We start from the raw sequence: 14,938 nt of genomic DNA, 5'->3' as shown, positions 1-14,938 counted from the left end.
GCTTCCAGTTGAAGCTCGCATCCGTTACAAGACCATGGTGCTTGCCTATGGAGCAGTGAGGGAACGGCACCTCCGTACCTTCAGGCTCTGATCAGTCCCTACACCCAGGCGAGGGCATTGCGTTCATCCACCTCTGGCCTGCTGGCTCCCCTTCCTCTGCGGAAGCATAGTTCCCGCTCAGCCCAGTCAAAGCTGTTCGCTGCTCTGGCAACCCAATGGTGGAACAAGCTCCCTCACGACGCCAGGACAGCGGAGTCACTCACCACCTTCCGGAGACATTTGAAACCCCACCTCTTTAAGGAACACCTGGGATAGGATAAAGTAATCCTTCTACCCCCCAAAAAAAAAAAAAAAAAAGTATAATTGTAAAGTGGTTATCCCACTGGCTATAGGGTGAATGCACCAATTTGTAGTCGCTCTGGATAAGAGCGTCTGCTAAATGACGTAAATGTGCCCTTGAGCAAGGCACTTAACCCTAATTGCTCCTGTAAGTCGCTCTGGATAAGAGCGTCTGCTAAATGACTAAAATGTAAATGTAATGTAAAATGGGAGAACAAGTATTTGATACACTGCCGATTTTGCAGGTTTTCCTACTTACAAAGCATGTAGAGGCCTGTAATTTTTTATCATAGGTACACTTCAACTGTGAGAGACGGAATCTAAAAAAATCTAGAAAATCACATTGTATGATTTTTAAGTAATTAATTTGCATTTTATTGCATGACATAAGTATTTGATCACCTACCAACCAGTAAGAATTCCGGCTCTCACAGACCTGTTAGTTTTTCTTTAAGAAGCCCTCCTGTTCTCCACTCATTACCTGTATTAACTGCACATGTTTGAACTCGTTACCTGTATAAAATACACCTGTCCACACACTCAATCAAACAGACTCCAACCTCTCCACAATGGCCAAGACCAGAGAGCTGTGTAAGGACATCAGGGATAACATTGTAGATCTGCACAAGGCTGGGATGGGCTACAGGACAATAGGCAAGCAGCTTGGTGAGAAGGCAACAACTGTTGGCGCAATTGTTAGAAAATGGAAGAAGTTCAAGATGACGGTCAATCACCCTTGGTCTGGGGCTCCATGCAACATCTCACCTCGTGGGGCATCAATGATCATGAGAAGGTGAGGGATCAGCCCAGAACTACACGGCAGGACCTGGTCAATGACCTGAAGAGAGCTGGGACCACAGGCTCAAAGAAAACCATTAGTAACACACTACGCCATCATGGATTAAAATACTGCAGTGCACGCAAGGTCCCCCTGCTCAAGCCAGCGCATGTCCAGGCCCGTCTGAAGTTTGCCAATGACCATCTGGATGATCCAGAGGAGGAATGGGAGAAGGTCATGTGGTCTGATGAGACAAAAATAGAGCTTTTTGTTCTAAACTCCACTCGCCGTGTTTGGAGGAAGAAGAAGGATGAGTACAACCTCAAGAACACCATCCCAACCGTGAAGCATGGAGGTGGAAACATCATTCTTTGGGGATGCTTTTCTGCAAAGGGGACAGAACGACTGCACCGTATTGAGGGGAGGATGGATGGTGCCATGTATCGCGAGATCTTGGCCAACAACCTACTTCCCTCAGTAAAAGCATTGAAGATGGGTCGTGGCTGGGTCTTCCAGCATGACAACGACCAGAAACACACAGCCAGGGCAACTAAGGAGTGGCTCCGTAAGAAGCATCTCAAGGTACTGGAGTGGCCTAGCCAGTCTCCAGACCTGAACCCAATAGAAAATCTTTGGAGGGAGCTGAAAGTCCGTATTGCCCAGTGACAGCCCCGAAACCTGAAGGATCTGGAGAAGGTCTGTATGGAGGAGTGGGCCAAAATCCCTGCTGCAGTGTGTGCAAACCTGGTAAAGACCTACAGGAAACGTGTGATCTCTGAAATTGCAAACAAAGGTTTCCGTGCCAAATATTAAGTTCTGCTTTTCTGATGTATCAAATACTTATGTCATGCAATAAAATGCAAATTAATTACTTAAAAATCATACAATGTGATTTTCTAGATTTTTTTAGATTCCGTCTCTCACAGTTGAAGTGTACCTATGATAAAAATTACAGACCTCTACATGCTTTGTAAGTAGGAAAACCTGCAAAATCGGCAGTGTATCAAATACTTGTTCTCCACACTGTATATGTATATATCTCTAACATAAATGTTATCATAGCATGAGTTGACACACAGCTGGAACACAGCAGAGACCTCCCCATGTACACACACGCATAGGCTCTCTTTGTCTCACACACACACACATAATCAAACAAGAATGCATCCGTTCATACAATACTCTAAAGCATGCTTACGTCGCTCCTTTTTTCCTTTATATTCTTTCCTAAATTTCTGCTACCTTGAGTTGCAGATATTCAATGAGAGGCTACATCGGACATATACTTCGTCAACTATATTCCGAGAGGTAACATGCAATTGAATATATATTTTACAATCTCACAGTTCCCTATAGACACTCCGCAAACAAATTTAGAAATTTAGAACGGATTGTCATCCCACAGCAAATAACAGCAAGGCGCACACACAAGTTCTTTAACGGTACATCCCCTCAACGCACACACACAGCCACACGAACTGACCAGCGCCCAAAGTTGTGAGAAAGCTCACCTTATCTGCCGGCCTCTGTAGCGGGAGTCAGCTCGCGGCCCATGATGAAACGCTGAACAGACGCAACACGTAACAAAAATCCTCGTCGCCAATTAATGTGGTGTCGAGACAACGATGCTGATATGCTGTGTAGACAAGAAATCCGCTTGACACTGTACTTGATTATAAAGGTTTATTATATCAACGGTTCCAGCTTCAATTTACAGATTTCTGCAGAAATCTGGAGAACAACTAACCCAATCTAAAAATGATTATTCTCCCCGTCCTTTGTTCCAACCATGGTATTTATCCTATGTAACATAATATGGGTGTTTTGAATAGACCAATCCCTGGCTTCCACATATCCAAGTCTCCTCTGTTTCAGGGGGCCCCTATAGTAATGCTTTCCAGATATTTCAGCAAGGCAAAGTAAAGTTCATCTAACACACCATTTGCAAACGTCAGCCAAAATTATAAACTGTTCAGATACTACAGTCCCATAACAACAATCTCCCCTTGTATCAAAGTGACTCCGAAACACCTCACTGCACCAACCAAACACACCATATGCAAGTATTCCCTTTGTAGAACTGTAGCATTTATTATAAGCGTTAGTTGTACATTTATTCTACTGTATATACACTGAGTGTACAAAACATTAAGAACATGACAGACTGACCAGGTGAAAGCTACAATCCCTTATTGATGTCACTTGTTAAATCCACTTCAATCAGTGTAGAGACAGGTTAAAGGAGTTTTAAGAATAGAGACAATTAAGTCATGGATTGTGTATGTGTGCCATTCAGAGAGTGAATGGGCAAGACAAAGGATTTACGTGCCTTTGAACGGGGTATGGTAGTAGGTGCCAGGCGCACCGCTTTCTGTCAAGAACTGCAACGCTGCTAGGTTTCCTGTGTGTATCAAGTGTCGTGATGTGACTTTAACATTAATCTGAGGACTGTTATTTATCTAATCAACTAACTATGTTTAATTGTTACCCGATTAGATTAACCATGTAACAATTAATTAATTAATTAGGATCTGGGGCACCATGAGAGTGGTTCTTTAAAGAGTTACCATCTCCCAAATTAAACTTAAAAAGGTCTTTACCTACCACATCTATAAAAAGTCAACTTTTTTTTTGGGGGGGTAGATCAGCTTAATATTGCAGATAGATTGTAACTTCCATCAATGTAATTGTCTGCATCACTTCCAATCCCCCATGTTTATATATATATATATACAGTGGGGAGAACAAGTATTTGATACACTGCCGATTTTGCAGGTTTTCCTACTTACAAAGCATGTAGGGGTCTGTAATTTTTATCATGGGTACACTTCAACTGTGAAAAACGGAATCTAAAACAAAAAAACAGAAAATCATATCGTATGATTTTTAAGTAATTAATTTGCATTTTATTGCATGACATAAGTATTTGATCACCTACCAACCAGTAAGAATTCCGGCTCTCACAGACCTGTTAGTTTTTCTATAAGAAGTCTTCCTGTTCTCCACTCATTACCTGTATTAACTGCACCTGTTTGAACTCGTTACCTGTATAAAAGACACCTGTCCACACACTGGGAAGGGATGGGCTACAGGACAATAGGTAAGCAGCTTGGTGAGAAGGCAACAACTGTTGGCGCAATTATTAGAAAATGGAAGAACTTCAAGATGACGGTCAATCACCCTCGGTCTGGGGCTCCATGCAAGATCTCACCTCGTGGGGCATCAATGATCATGAGGAAGGTGAGGGATCAGCCCAGAACTACACGGCAGGACCTGGTCAATGACCTGAAGAGAGCTGGGACCACAGTCTCAAAGAAAACCATTAGTAACACACTACGCCGTCATGGATTAAAATCCTGCAGCGCACGCAAGGTCCCCCTGCTCAAGCCAGCGCATGTCCAGGCCCGTCTGAAGTTTGCCAATGACCATCTGGATGATCCAGAGGAGGAATGGGAGAAGGTCATGTGGTCTGATGAGACAAAAATAGAGCTTTTTGTTCTAAACTCCACTCGCCGTGTTTGGAGGAAGAAGAAGGATGAGTACAACCCCATGAACACCATCCCAACCGTGAAGCATGGAGGTGGAAACATCATTCTTTGGGGATGCTTTCCTGCAAAGGGGACAGGACGACTGCACCGTATTGAGGGGAGGATGGATTGGGCCATGTATCGCGAGATCTTGGCCAACAACCTCCTTCCCTCAGTAAGAGCATTGAAGATGGGTCGTGGCTGGGTCTTCCAGCATGACAACGACCCGAAACACACAGCCAGGGCAACTAAGGAGTGGCTCCGTAAGAAGCATCTCAAGGTCCTGGAGTGGCCTAGCCAGACAATAAGTAAATAGATAAACTGGGATAATACTAAAGAGTTAATCAGGGTGATTTTTCCACAAATTGACAGGTAGTCAACTTATTAATCATAACCTCGTATCATATCACCATTCTGAACAGTTGTAACCTTGCATCTGCAAAAACCCGAGCCTTACCTATAATTCAGTACTACACAAATTGGTTTAATTATTTATTTACTAGTTAATTAAATGGGAACACAGGATAAACACACACACACAGTACCGGTTATTGACTGGAAACTTAATACGATGAAAACAAGTCCCTAGTGGAATGACAACATTGATGCTAGTTAAAGAAGAGAGGAAGAGGGAGAGAGACACTAAAATTTGCCACATTCGGAAACTACTCTCCTCTATAGTAACCATATACATTGCACATGAACCGCCGCCCACTTTGAGTAAGAAATCATGAATGTATTTACAGTGGGGAAAAAAAGTATTTAGTCAGCCACCAATTGTGCAAGTTCTCCACTTAAAAAGATGAGAGAGGCCTGTAATTTTCATCATAGGTGCACGTCACCTATGACAGACAAAATGAGAGAAAAAAATCCAGAAAATCACATTGTAGGATTTTTAATTAATTAATTTGCAAATTATGGTGGAAAATAAGTATTTGGTCAATAACAAAAGTTTCTCAATACTTTGTTATATACCCTTTGTTGGCAATGACACAGGTCAAACGTTTTCTGTAAGTCTTCACAAGGTTTTCACACACTGTTGCTGGTATTTTGGCCCATTCCTCCATGCAGATCTCCTCTAGAGCAGTGATGTCTTGGGGCTGTCGCTGGGCAACACGGACTTTCAACTCCCTCCAAAGATTTTCTATGGGGTTGAGGTCTGGAGACTGGCTAGGCCACTCCAGGACCTTGAAATGCTTCTTACGAAGCCACTCCTTCGTTGCCCGGGCGTTGTGTTTGGGATCATTGTCATGCTGAAAGACCCAGCCATGTTTCATCTTCAATGCCCTTGCTGATGGAAGGAGGTTTTCACTCAAAATCTCACAATACATGGCCCCATACATTCTTTCCTTTACACGGATCAGTCGTCCTGGTCCCTTTGCAGAAAAACAGCCCCAAAGCATGATGTTTCCACTCCCATGCTTCACAGTAGGTATGGTGTTCTTTGGATGCAACTCAGCATTCTTTGTCCTCCAAACACGACGAGTTGAGTTTTTACCAAAAAGTTCTATTTTGGTTTCATCTGACCATATGACATTCTCCCAATCCTCTTCTGGATCATCCAAATGCACTCTAGCAAACTTCAGACGGACCTGGACATGTACTGGCTTAAGCAGGGGGACACGTCTTGCACTGCAGGATTTGAGTCCCTGGCGGCGTAGTGTGTTACTGATGGTAGGCTTTGTTACTTTGGTCCCAGCTCTCTGCAGGTCATTCACTAGGTCCCCCCGTGTGGTTCTGGGATTTTTGCTCACCGTTCTTGTGATCATTTTGACCCCACGGGGTGAGATCTTGCGTGGAGCCCCAGATCGAGGGAGATTATCAGTGGTCTTGTATGTCTTCCATTTCGTAATTATTGCTCCCACAGTTGATTTCTTCAAACCAAGCTGCTTACCTATTGCAGATTCAGTCTTCCCAACCTGGTGCAGGTCTACAATTTTGTTTCTGGTGTCCTTTGACAGCTCTTTGGCCATAGTGGAGTTTGGAGTGTGACTGTTTGTGTCATGATTTAACTGGATATGAACCCACATGCAGACAACTACACCGAGCCAGAGAAGGTTTAACAGGTTTATTTACAAAGTTAAATTGTCCAGGTTTCCAAAAATAGGGGAAGAGCAAGTCCAGGTCTACAGGGAGGGTAACGGATCCAGGTTCTGAGCAGGAGAGGTACCTTAACGTCCTAGTGTCCGTGGTGAGTCCAAAAGGGAGGTCCTGTAGTGGGAAGCAGGATGGTGGTGGCAGGAGTGAAGCGGAGACAGGAGTCAGGTTCCAATAATCTGTGGCACAGGAGAAAAGTAAATAGAACAGGCCAAAAACACAAAGAGCGAAAACTAGCAGGTTGAGTCGGCAGCGAGACTAACATGGTCGTCTTGACTATGATCTGACGATGAGTGGCAAGTTTGACCGGGTCTTTAAGGCTGAGGTGATTATGGTGAATGAGCTGCAGCTGGAACCCTGACTCCCGCACACCAGACTTCACTCCTGCAATCAAGAACATACAGAGGGGAGGGGGAGAGCAGAGAGAGAGCTACCTAGCAGCAGCAGGCCTAACAGTACCCCCCCCCCCCTCTACGGACGCCACCCGGCGGCCTACAGGGTTTATCCGGATGTAACCTATGAAAATCACGGACCAGAGCAGGATCCACAATGAAGCTCCTGGGAACCCAGGAATGTTCCTCAGGACCATAACCCTCCCAATCCACCAGGTACTGGAAACCACGACCCCGGCGGCAAACATCCAGAAGTCGCCAGACAGAGTAGACAGGACCCCCACCCACGATCCTGGGCGGAGGAGGGGGACGAGAGGGCGGGCACAGAGGGCTGACAGACACAGGCTTGATCTGGGACACATGAAAAGTGGAATGAACCCGTAGGGAGGCAGGAAGCTGTAGTTTGACCGCGCAGGGGTTAACAATAGACAATATCTTGAACGGTCCTATAAAACGCGGCGCCATCTTCTTGGATTCTACTTTCAATGGAAGATCACGTGACTTAAGCCATACCTCTTGACCAGGAGAGTAACCGGGAGCCTGGGACCGGTGATGGTTGGCTTGCCTCTGCATGTATGACGAAGCTCGGGACAGAGCTACCCTGGCCTTCCTCCAGACCTTGAAGCAGCGGCGCATGTGGGACTGCACCGAGGGTACCGCCAGTTCCTTCTCTTGAGAAGGGAACAGGGAAGGTTGATAACCCAGAGCACACAGAAAGGGAGACAAACCAGAGGAAGCGTTAGTCAAGGTGTTATGAGCATATTCCACGCAGGGAAGCATGGAGCTCCATGACCCAGGGTTAGACCCTGTGACACAGCGGAGAGCGGTCTCCATCTCCTGGTTCACCCTCTCGGCTTGCCCGTTGTTCTGGGGGTGATATCCAGAGGACAGGCTGGATGTGATGCCCAAAGCTTTACAGAAAGCTTTCGAGACCTGGGAGACAAACTGGGGACCCCTGTCAGAGACAATATCAGTGGGTAGACCATGAGAGCGGAACACATGTTCAACCAAAATATCAGCCGTTTCTCTGGCAGTGGGCAGTTTAGGTAGGGCCAAAAAATGAACAAACTTAGAAAAACGATCAATCACAGTAAGAATGACAGTCTTTCCAGATGAGGTGGGAAGTCCAGTGACAAAATCCAATGCAATGTGGGACCAGGGCCGGCTGGGTATAGGTAGAGGTCGTAGATGACCAGCGCTGGCTTGGGTGGAGTTCTTACTTCGTGCACATACCGTACAAGCAGCAATGAAGGCTCGAGTGTCCGCCTCCATCCTGGGCCACCAGAACTTCAGTCGCAAAAAGTCAAGGGTCCGAGTAACTCCAGGGTGACAGGTAAGGGGAGACGAGTGAGCCCACTGAAGTACCTGGGAGTGAACAGACTCAGGGACAAACAACCGGTTAGGGGGACCGCTCCCAGGGTCAGCTTGTAGATGTTGAGCCTGTCTAACAATCCCTTCGATGTCACATGTAATGGCAGCAATACTGCAGGTAGGAGGCAAGATGGGTTCAGGGTTACTACCAGTATCAACAGCAGAATGAACACGAGACAGGGCGTCAGGCTTGACGTTGCGTGACCCAGGACGGTAAGACAGAGAAAAATTGAATCTACCAAAAAATAGTGCCCACCTGGCTTGACGGGGATTGAGCTGCTTCGCTGACTGGATGTATGCCAGATTCTTATGATCCGTCAAAACGATGAAGGGTTGTTCTGCCCCCTCCAACCAATGCCGCCACTCCTCGAGAGCCAGCTTAACGGCGAGCAGTTCACGATTGCCAACATCATAATTCCTCTCTGCCTGAGAAAGTTTCCGTGAAAGAAAAGCACAGGGATGCAGTTTGTTATCGTCAGGGGATCGTTGTGACAACACCGCACCTACCCCAGTGTCGGATGCATCCACCTCCACGACAAACTGGCGGTCGGGGTCAGGCTGCATCAGAATGGGAGCCGAGGCGAAGCGATGTTTCAGCTCTTCGAACGCTGATTCGGCCCCTTCATTCCAAGCGAACGGTAGTGAGATGGAGGTGAGAGCGGTGAGTGGCGCAGCAATGCGGCTGTAGTCCTTGATGAACCTCCTGTAGAAGTTCGCAAACCCCAGGAATCGTTGAAGTTGTTTGCGGGTGAAGGGGGCTGGCCAGTCCGTGACAGCAGAGACCTTAGCTGGGTCCATCCGCAACGCCCCCTGAGCTATTATGTAACCCAAAAAAGAGGTCTCAGACACATGAAATTCACATTTCTCCATCTTCACAAATAATTTGTTCTCCAACAACCTTTGCAACACCTGGCGCACATGCCGTTCATGTTCCTGGGAGGACTCTGAGAAAATCAGGATATCATCCAGATAGACAAAAACAAAACGATTCAACATGTCCCGTAGGACATCATTCACGAGTGCCTGAAAAACAGCAGGGGCATTAGACAAACCAAAAGGCATGACCAGATACTCAAAATGTCCCAAGGGTGTGTTGAAGGCAGTCTTCCATTCATCACCTTTACGAATGCGCACCAGGTGATACGCATTTCGTAGATCCAGTTTCGTAAAGATCGTGAGCACCATGAAGGAGGGGAAAAGCAGAATTAATCAAAGGCAGAGAATATTTGTTCTTAATGGTGATGTTGTTAAGTCCACGGTAATCAATACAGGGTCTGAGGGTCTTATCCTTCTTTCCAACAAAAAAGAATCCCGCTCCTACAGGTGACGAGGAAGGACGAATAATACCTGCCGCCAAGGAGTCCCGCATGTAGTTCTCCATAGCCTCCGTCTCCGGGCGGGAGAGATTGTACAGGCGACTGTTAGGGAGAGGGGCTCCGGGCTGGAGGTCAATGGCGCAGTCGTATGGCCGGTGAGGAGGAAGAGAAGTAGCTCTGTGTTTGCAGAAAACGGATGCCAGGTCATGATACACGTCAGGAACAGCAGAGAGATCCATGGACTCCAGTGGATGTTGAGGCACAGTGCTGGCAGGGGTCTGAGCAGAACACAAACAGTTCACATGACAAAATGTGCTCCATGAAACAATTCTACCTCTCACCCAATCAATGTGTGGATTGTGTCTTATGAGCCAGGGGGATACCAAGGACCAGGGGGTCTGTGGGCAGTCAATTATGTGAAACTGAATGTTCTCCTGATGATTACCCGACACTCTGAGACAAACAGGGACAGTCTGATGAGTAATACGGGTCAACAATTGTCCATTTAGACCCCTAGCCTGCAGCGGACGGTCCATAGGAACCGTCTCTAACTCCATTTGTTGAGCCAACTCTCGATCCAAAAAGCTTTCATCGGCACCAGAGTCAACCAGCGCACTAACAGGGAAATCCTGGACCTGCCACTGGAGGATGCCTGGAGCAGAATGCGGGGAGAAGAGGAAGAATCCGCTGTTCGGCTCACCAAAACTTCTCCCATTAATGATGATCCGGCCCTTTTCCCGGACGAACTGGGCAGGAAGGAACGAAATGACCAGCTTCTCCACAATACAGGCAGGCCCGAGCCTGAATACGACGTGCACGCTCCTCTGAGGACAACCGTGCACGACCCACCTCCAAGGCTTCGGGTTCAGTGCTCCTAGTATCGACTCGGGAAGACTCGGCCTTCTCCGTAGGGAAGAGGCGGGGAGGAGTTGGTTGACGACAGACAGGTTGCTTGGAACTAACACTCCTCTCCCGGCGGAGCTCCCGAATCCGATTATCCAACCTGATGGTGAGTGAAATAAGGATATCCAGCGTAGGCGATTCATCATATGACACCAATTCATCCTTGAAAGTCTCAGACAAAGCATTAATGAACACTCCTTGTAATGCCTCGTCATTCCAACCACTCACTGCCGCTAACGTCCGAAACTCCACTGCCATCTCCGCCACACTGCGAGACCCCTGCCGAAGAGAAAACAACCGTTTAGCAGCCTCCTTGCCCCGTACGGGGTGGTCGAAAACCTTCCTCATCTCAGTGGTGAAGGCAACGTAAGCGTTGCAAATGTCCGACTGACTCTCCCAGACCGCGGATCCCCAGGAACGAGTGGAACCGCTAGTAGAGTTGATCAGGTAGGCAATACAGGCTCTCTCTGAGGCGTAGGTGAGGGGCTGTTGTTCAAATACTAACGAGCATTGAGTCAAAAAATCACCACAGGTTCCCATGTTCCCGTCATAGCGCTCTGGAGCAGGAACAAAAGGCTCTCTGATCTGGGCTGGAGGAGCAGGAAAAACAGGCGGAGCAGGAGAAGGAGCAGTTTGTATGCCATGAACGAGGGGTGCATTATTAACTTGGGTAGTAAGGGCATACACTTGATGGGTGAGTAATTGCACCTGATTAAGCAGCATCTGACTGTTCTCAGAAATAGTCTTAAACAAAGTATCATGTTGACCAAGTAAAATGCCCTGATTGGCTATGGCAGTCCGAATTTGAGTGCACTCTGGGGTTGTATCCGAGCTACAGTCTGATGGGTTCATGTTGGTCAGATCATACTGTCATGATTTAACTGGATATGAACCCACATGCAGACAACTACACCGAGCCAGAGAAGGTTTAACAGGTTTATTTACAAAGTTAAATTGTCCAGGTTTCCAAAAATAGGGGAAGAGCAAGTCCAGGTCTACAGGGAGGGTAACGGATCCAGGTTCTGAGCAGGAGAGGTACCGTAACGTCCTAGTGTCCGTGGTGAGTCCAAAAGGGAGGTCCAGTAGTGGGAAGCAGGATGGTGGTGGCAGGAGTGAAGCGGAGACAGGAGTCAGGTTCCAATAATCTGTGGCACAGGAGAAAAGTAAATAGAACAGGCCAAAAACATAAAGAGCGAAAACTAGCAGGTTGAGTCGGCAGCGAGACTAACATGGTCGTCTTGACTATGATCTGACGATGAGTGGCAAGTTTGACCGGGTCTTTAAGGCTGAGGTGATTATGGTGAATGAGCTGCAGCTGGAACCCTGACTCCCGCACACCAGACTTCACTCCTGCAATCAAGAACATACAGAGGGGAGGGGGAGAGCAGAGAGAGAGCTGCCTAACAGTTTGAGGTTGTGGACAGGTGTCTTTTATACTGATAACAAGTTCAAACAGGTGCCATAAATACAGGTAACGAGTGGAGGACTGAGGAGCCTCTTAAAGAAGAAGTTACAGGTCTGTGAGAGCCAGAAATCTTGCTTGTTTGTAGGTGACCAAATACTTATTTTCCACCATAATTTGCAAATAAATTCATTAAAAATCCTACAATGTGATTTTCTGGAAAATGTTTTCTCAATTTGTCTGTCATAGTTGACGTGTACCTATGATGAAAATTACAGGCCTCTCTCATCTTTTTAAGTGGGAGAACTTGCACAATTGGTGGCTGACTAAATACTTTTTTCCCCCACTGTACGTGAAATGCCTGGTACGCCATGTATCTCTCTCGGTGGACAGGACCGCCCTGGAAAGGGAGTTGGGCCTTCTCGCGGCACGATTGTAAGGCTCTGATTGTCCAAAAAGGTTCCAACAAGTATTCTACTGTTATTCTCTTCTTCGTAGATGTCCGGTCTCCGACGACTTGTCGTGTAGTCCTGAACAGAACTACAGAGTTGATTTACCTTCCATTCGCTCTTGAAGATGCTTCTTTGAAGATAGGCTAGCCAGCCGTAACGATGATTCCCAGTGGGGTGATGGGCGTAGCATAACAGGATGGCTTTAATTTGTAACCCCTCCACTCTGGGACGGTTCCGGCTGACACGTTCTCTGACCTCACTTCAGGCGGTGACTACTAACTGTGCAAAGTTATGAAAAACAATTATCTCTTATAACTTCTCAAATCACATCCCTCTCTTAACAAAAACACTTTCATCATGTTTCATATTACATGCACAACGCATAGTATGGCAACGTCAAATATGTACTGGGTATACTTTTCAAGTTACAGTATTTCCTTTATAACATTTTTAATGACATCACAAAATGACAAACAAAATGATATTAGTGTTCCATAGATCGCCTCCGACCTTTCCCCACGTTCTACGTTAGAAATATTGTTCCAGTATTCGATTTTGAACGTGTTAGAGTTTCAGTGGTTGTTAACCCCCACTAGTCCTTCCCTCCCCACCCTCTGCGGGTGAAAGGGGGTCTGATTGAAGTTATTCATTGCAAACCTGATCTGACCTATTTGGACTCTCGTGGACAGTCATGACACAAGAATTGTCCACCACGGACCTCCCGAGTGGCGCAGTGGTTTAAGGCCCTGCATCGCAGTGTTGCGGCGTCACTACAGTCTGGGGGTTTGGGTGCGCAACTCAATATTGGGAAGGTGTTCTTAATGTTTTGTACACTCAGTGGCGGTCGGTGACGTTTAAGATGTGCATGGCCTTATTTCTATTACAGCTTATTGGATGACTGTCATTCATATTCCAGTCACGCAGCTCAATGTAACATCGATAGGTTTAGGCTACTAAATGACACTCTAATATTCCCTATACCCATCATGAGGCTGCTACAACCTAGCCTATGAAAGAAAGTTTACAACGTAGGTGCACAAAAAAAAGATTTGTTCAAAATGGTTCAACTATTGTTTTTCTCTCTCTTTGAGTCAACTACTCTCCACATTTTCTGCAGTGCTAGCTAGCTAGCTGTAGCGTATGCTTTCATTACTAGATTTATTATCTGATTCTTTGATTGGGTGGACATTGATTGAGTTCATGCTGCAAGAGCTCTGATAGGTTTGAGGACGTCCTCTGGAAGTTGTCATAATTACTGTATAAGTCTAATTTTTATGAAATTCACTGAGGAGGATGGTCATCCCCTTCCTCCTCTGAGGAGCCTCCACTGATACAGCCTGAAGCTAATGCCTGCAAAATCGTGTAAATGTTCCTTACAAGATAGAATGTTGGATAAAATTACATTTAAACTTACTCTACCGGTTGTCTGAGCGGTTTGCCCTTCAGCGGCAAATAATTTGAGCCAAAATATCCACAGGAAAGTATTGTTTACCCAACTTTTTAAAGAGCCGGTAGGTACAGAATATGGTTCGGTTCAGTACAGTGGCAAAGTTAGTTTTATAGTGGATATTTGGTATTCTCTTGTCAATAGCTAACCAAGCATGCCATGACAATGAAAATGGTATATTCCAAATCAAGGGAGGATGGAGGACAATCCACACTTTTTTTTTGTGAGCATTTTTCAATTTTTTCTTTGAATTTCAATACAAAAAAATAAAGTGGATTGTTCTCCATCCTCCCCTGATTAACAGGCATTAGCTTCAGGCTGTATTCACCCCCCTTGGCATTTCCCTATTTTGTTGCCTTACAACCTGGAATTAAAATGGAATTTGGGGGGTTTGTATCATTTGATTTACACAACAAGCCTACCACTTTGAAGATGCAAAATATTTTTTGGGGTGAAACAAACAAGAAATAAGACCAAAAAAATGAAAACTTGAGCGTGCATAACTATTCTACCTCTCATAACCCCCTCAATACTTTTTGGAGCCACCTTTTGCAGCAATTACAGCTGCAAGTCTCCTGGGGTATGTCTCTATAAACTTGGCCCATCTAGCCACTGGGATTGTTGCCCATTCTTCAAGGCAAAAGTGCTCCAGCTCCTTCAAGTTGGATGGGTTCCGCTGGTGTACAGCAATCTTTAAGTCATACCACAGATTCTCAATTGGATTGTGGTCTGGGCTTTGACTAGGCCATTCCAAGACATTTAAATGTTTCCCCTTAAACCACTCGAGTGTTGCTTTAGCAGTATGCTTAGGGTCATTGTCCTGCTGGAAGGTGAACCACCGTCCCAGTCTCAAATCTCTGGAAGACTGAAACAGGTTTCCCTCAAGAATTTCCTTGTATTTAGCGCCATCCATC

The sequence above is a fragment of the Coregonus clupeaformis genome, chromosome 15, assembly GCF_020615455.1.
Source record: "Coregonus clupeaformis isolate EN_2021a chromosome 15, ASM2061545v1, whole genome shotgun sequence".
Classification (NCBI taxonomy): Eukaryota; Metazoa; Chordata; class Actinopteri; order Salmoniformes; family Salmonidae; genus Coregonus; species Coregonus clupeaformis.
This window is presented reverse-complemented; position numbering follows the sequence as displayed.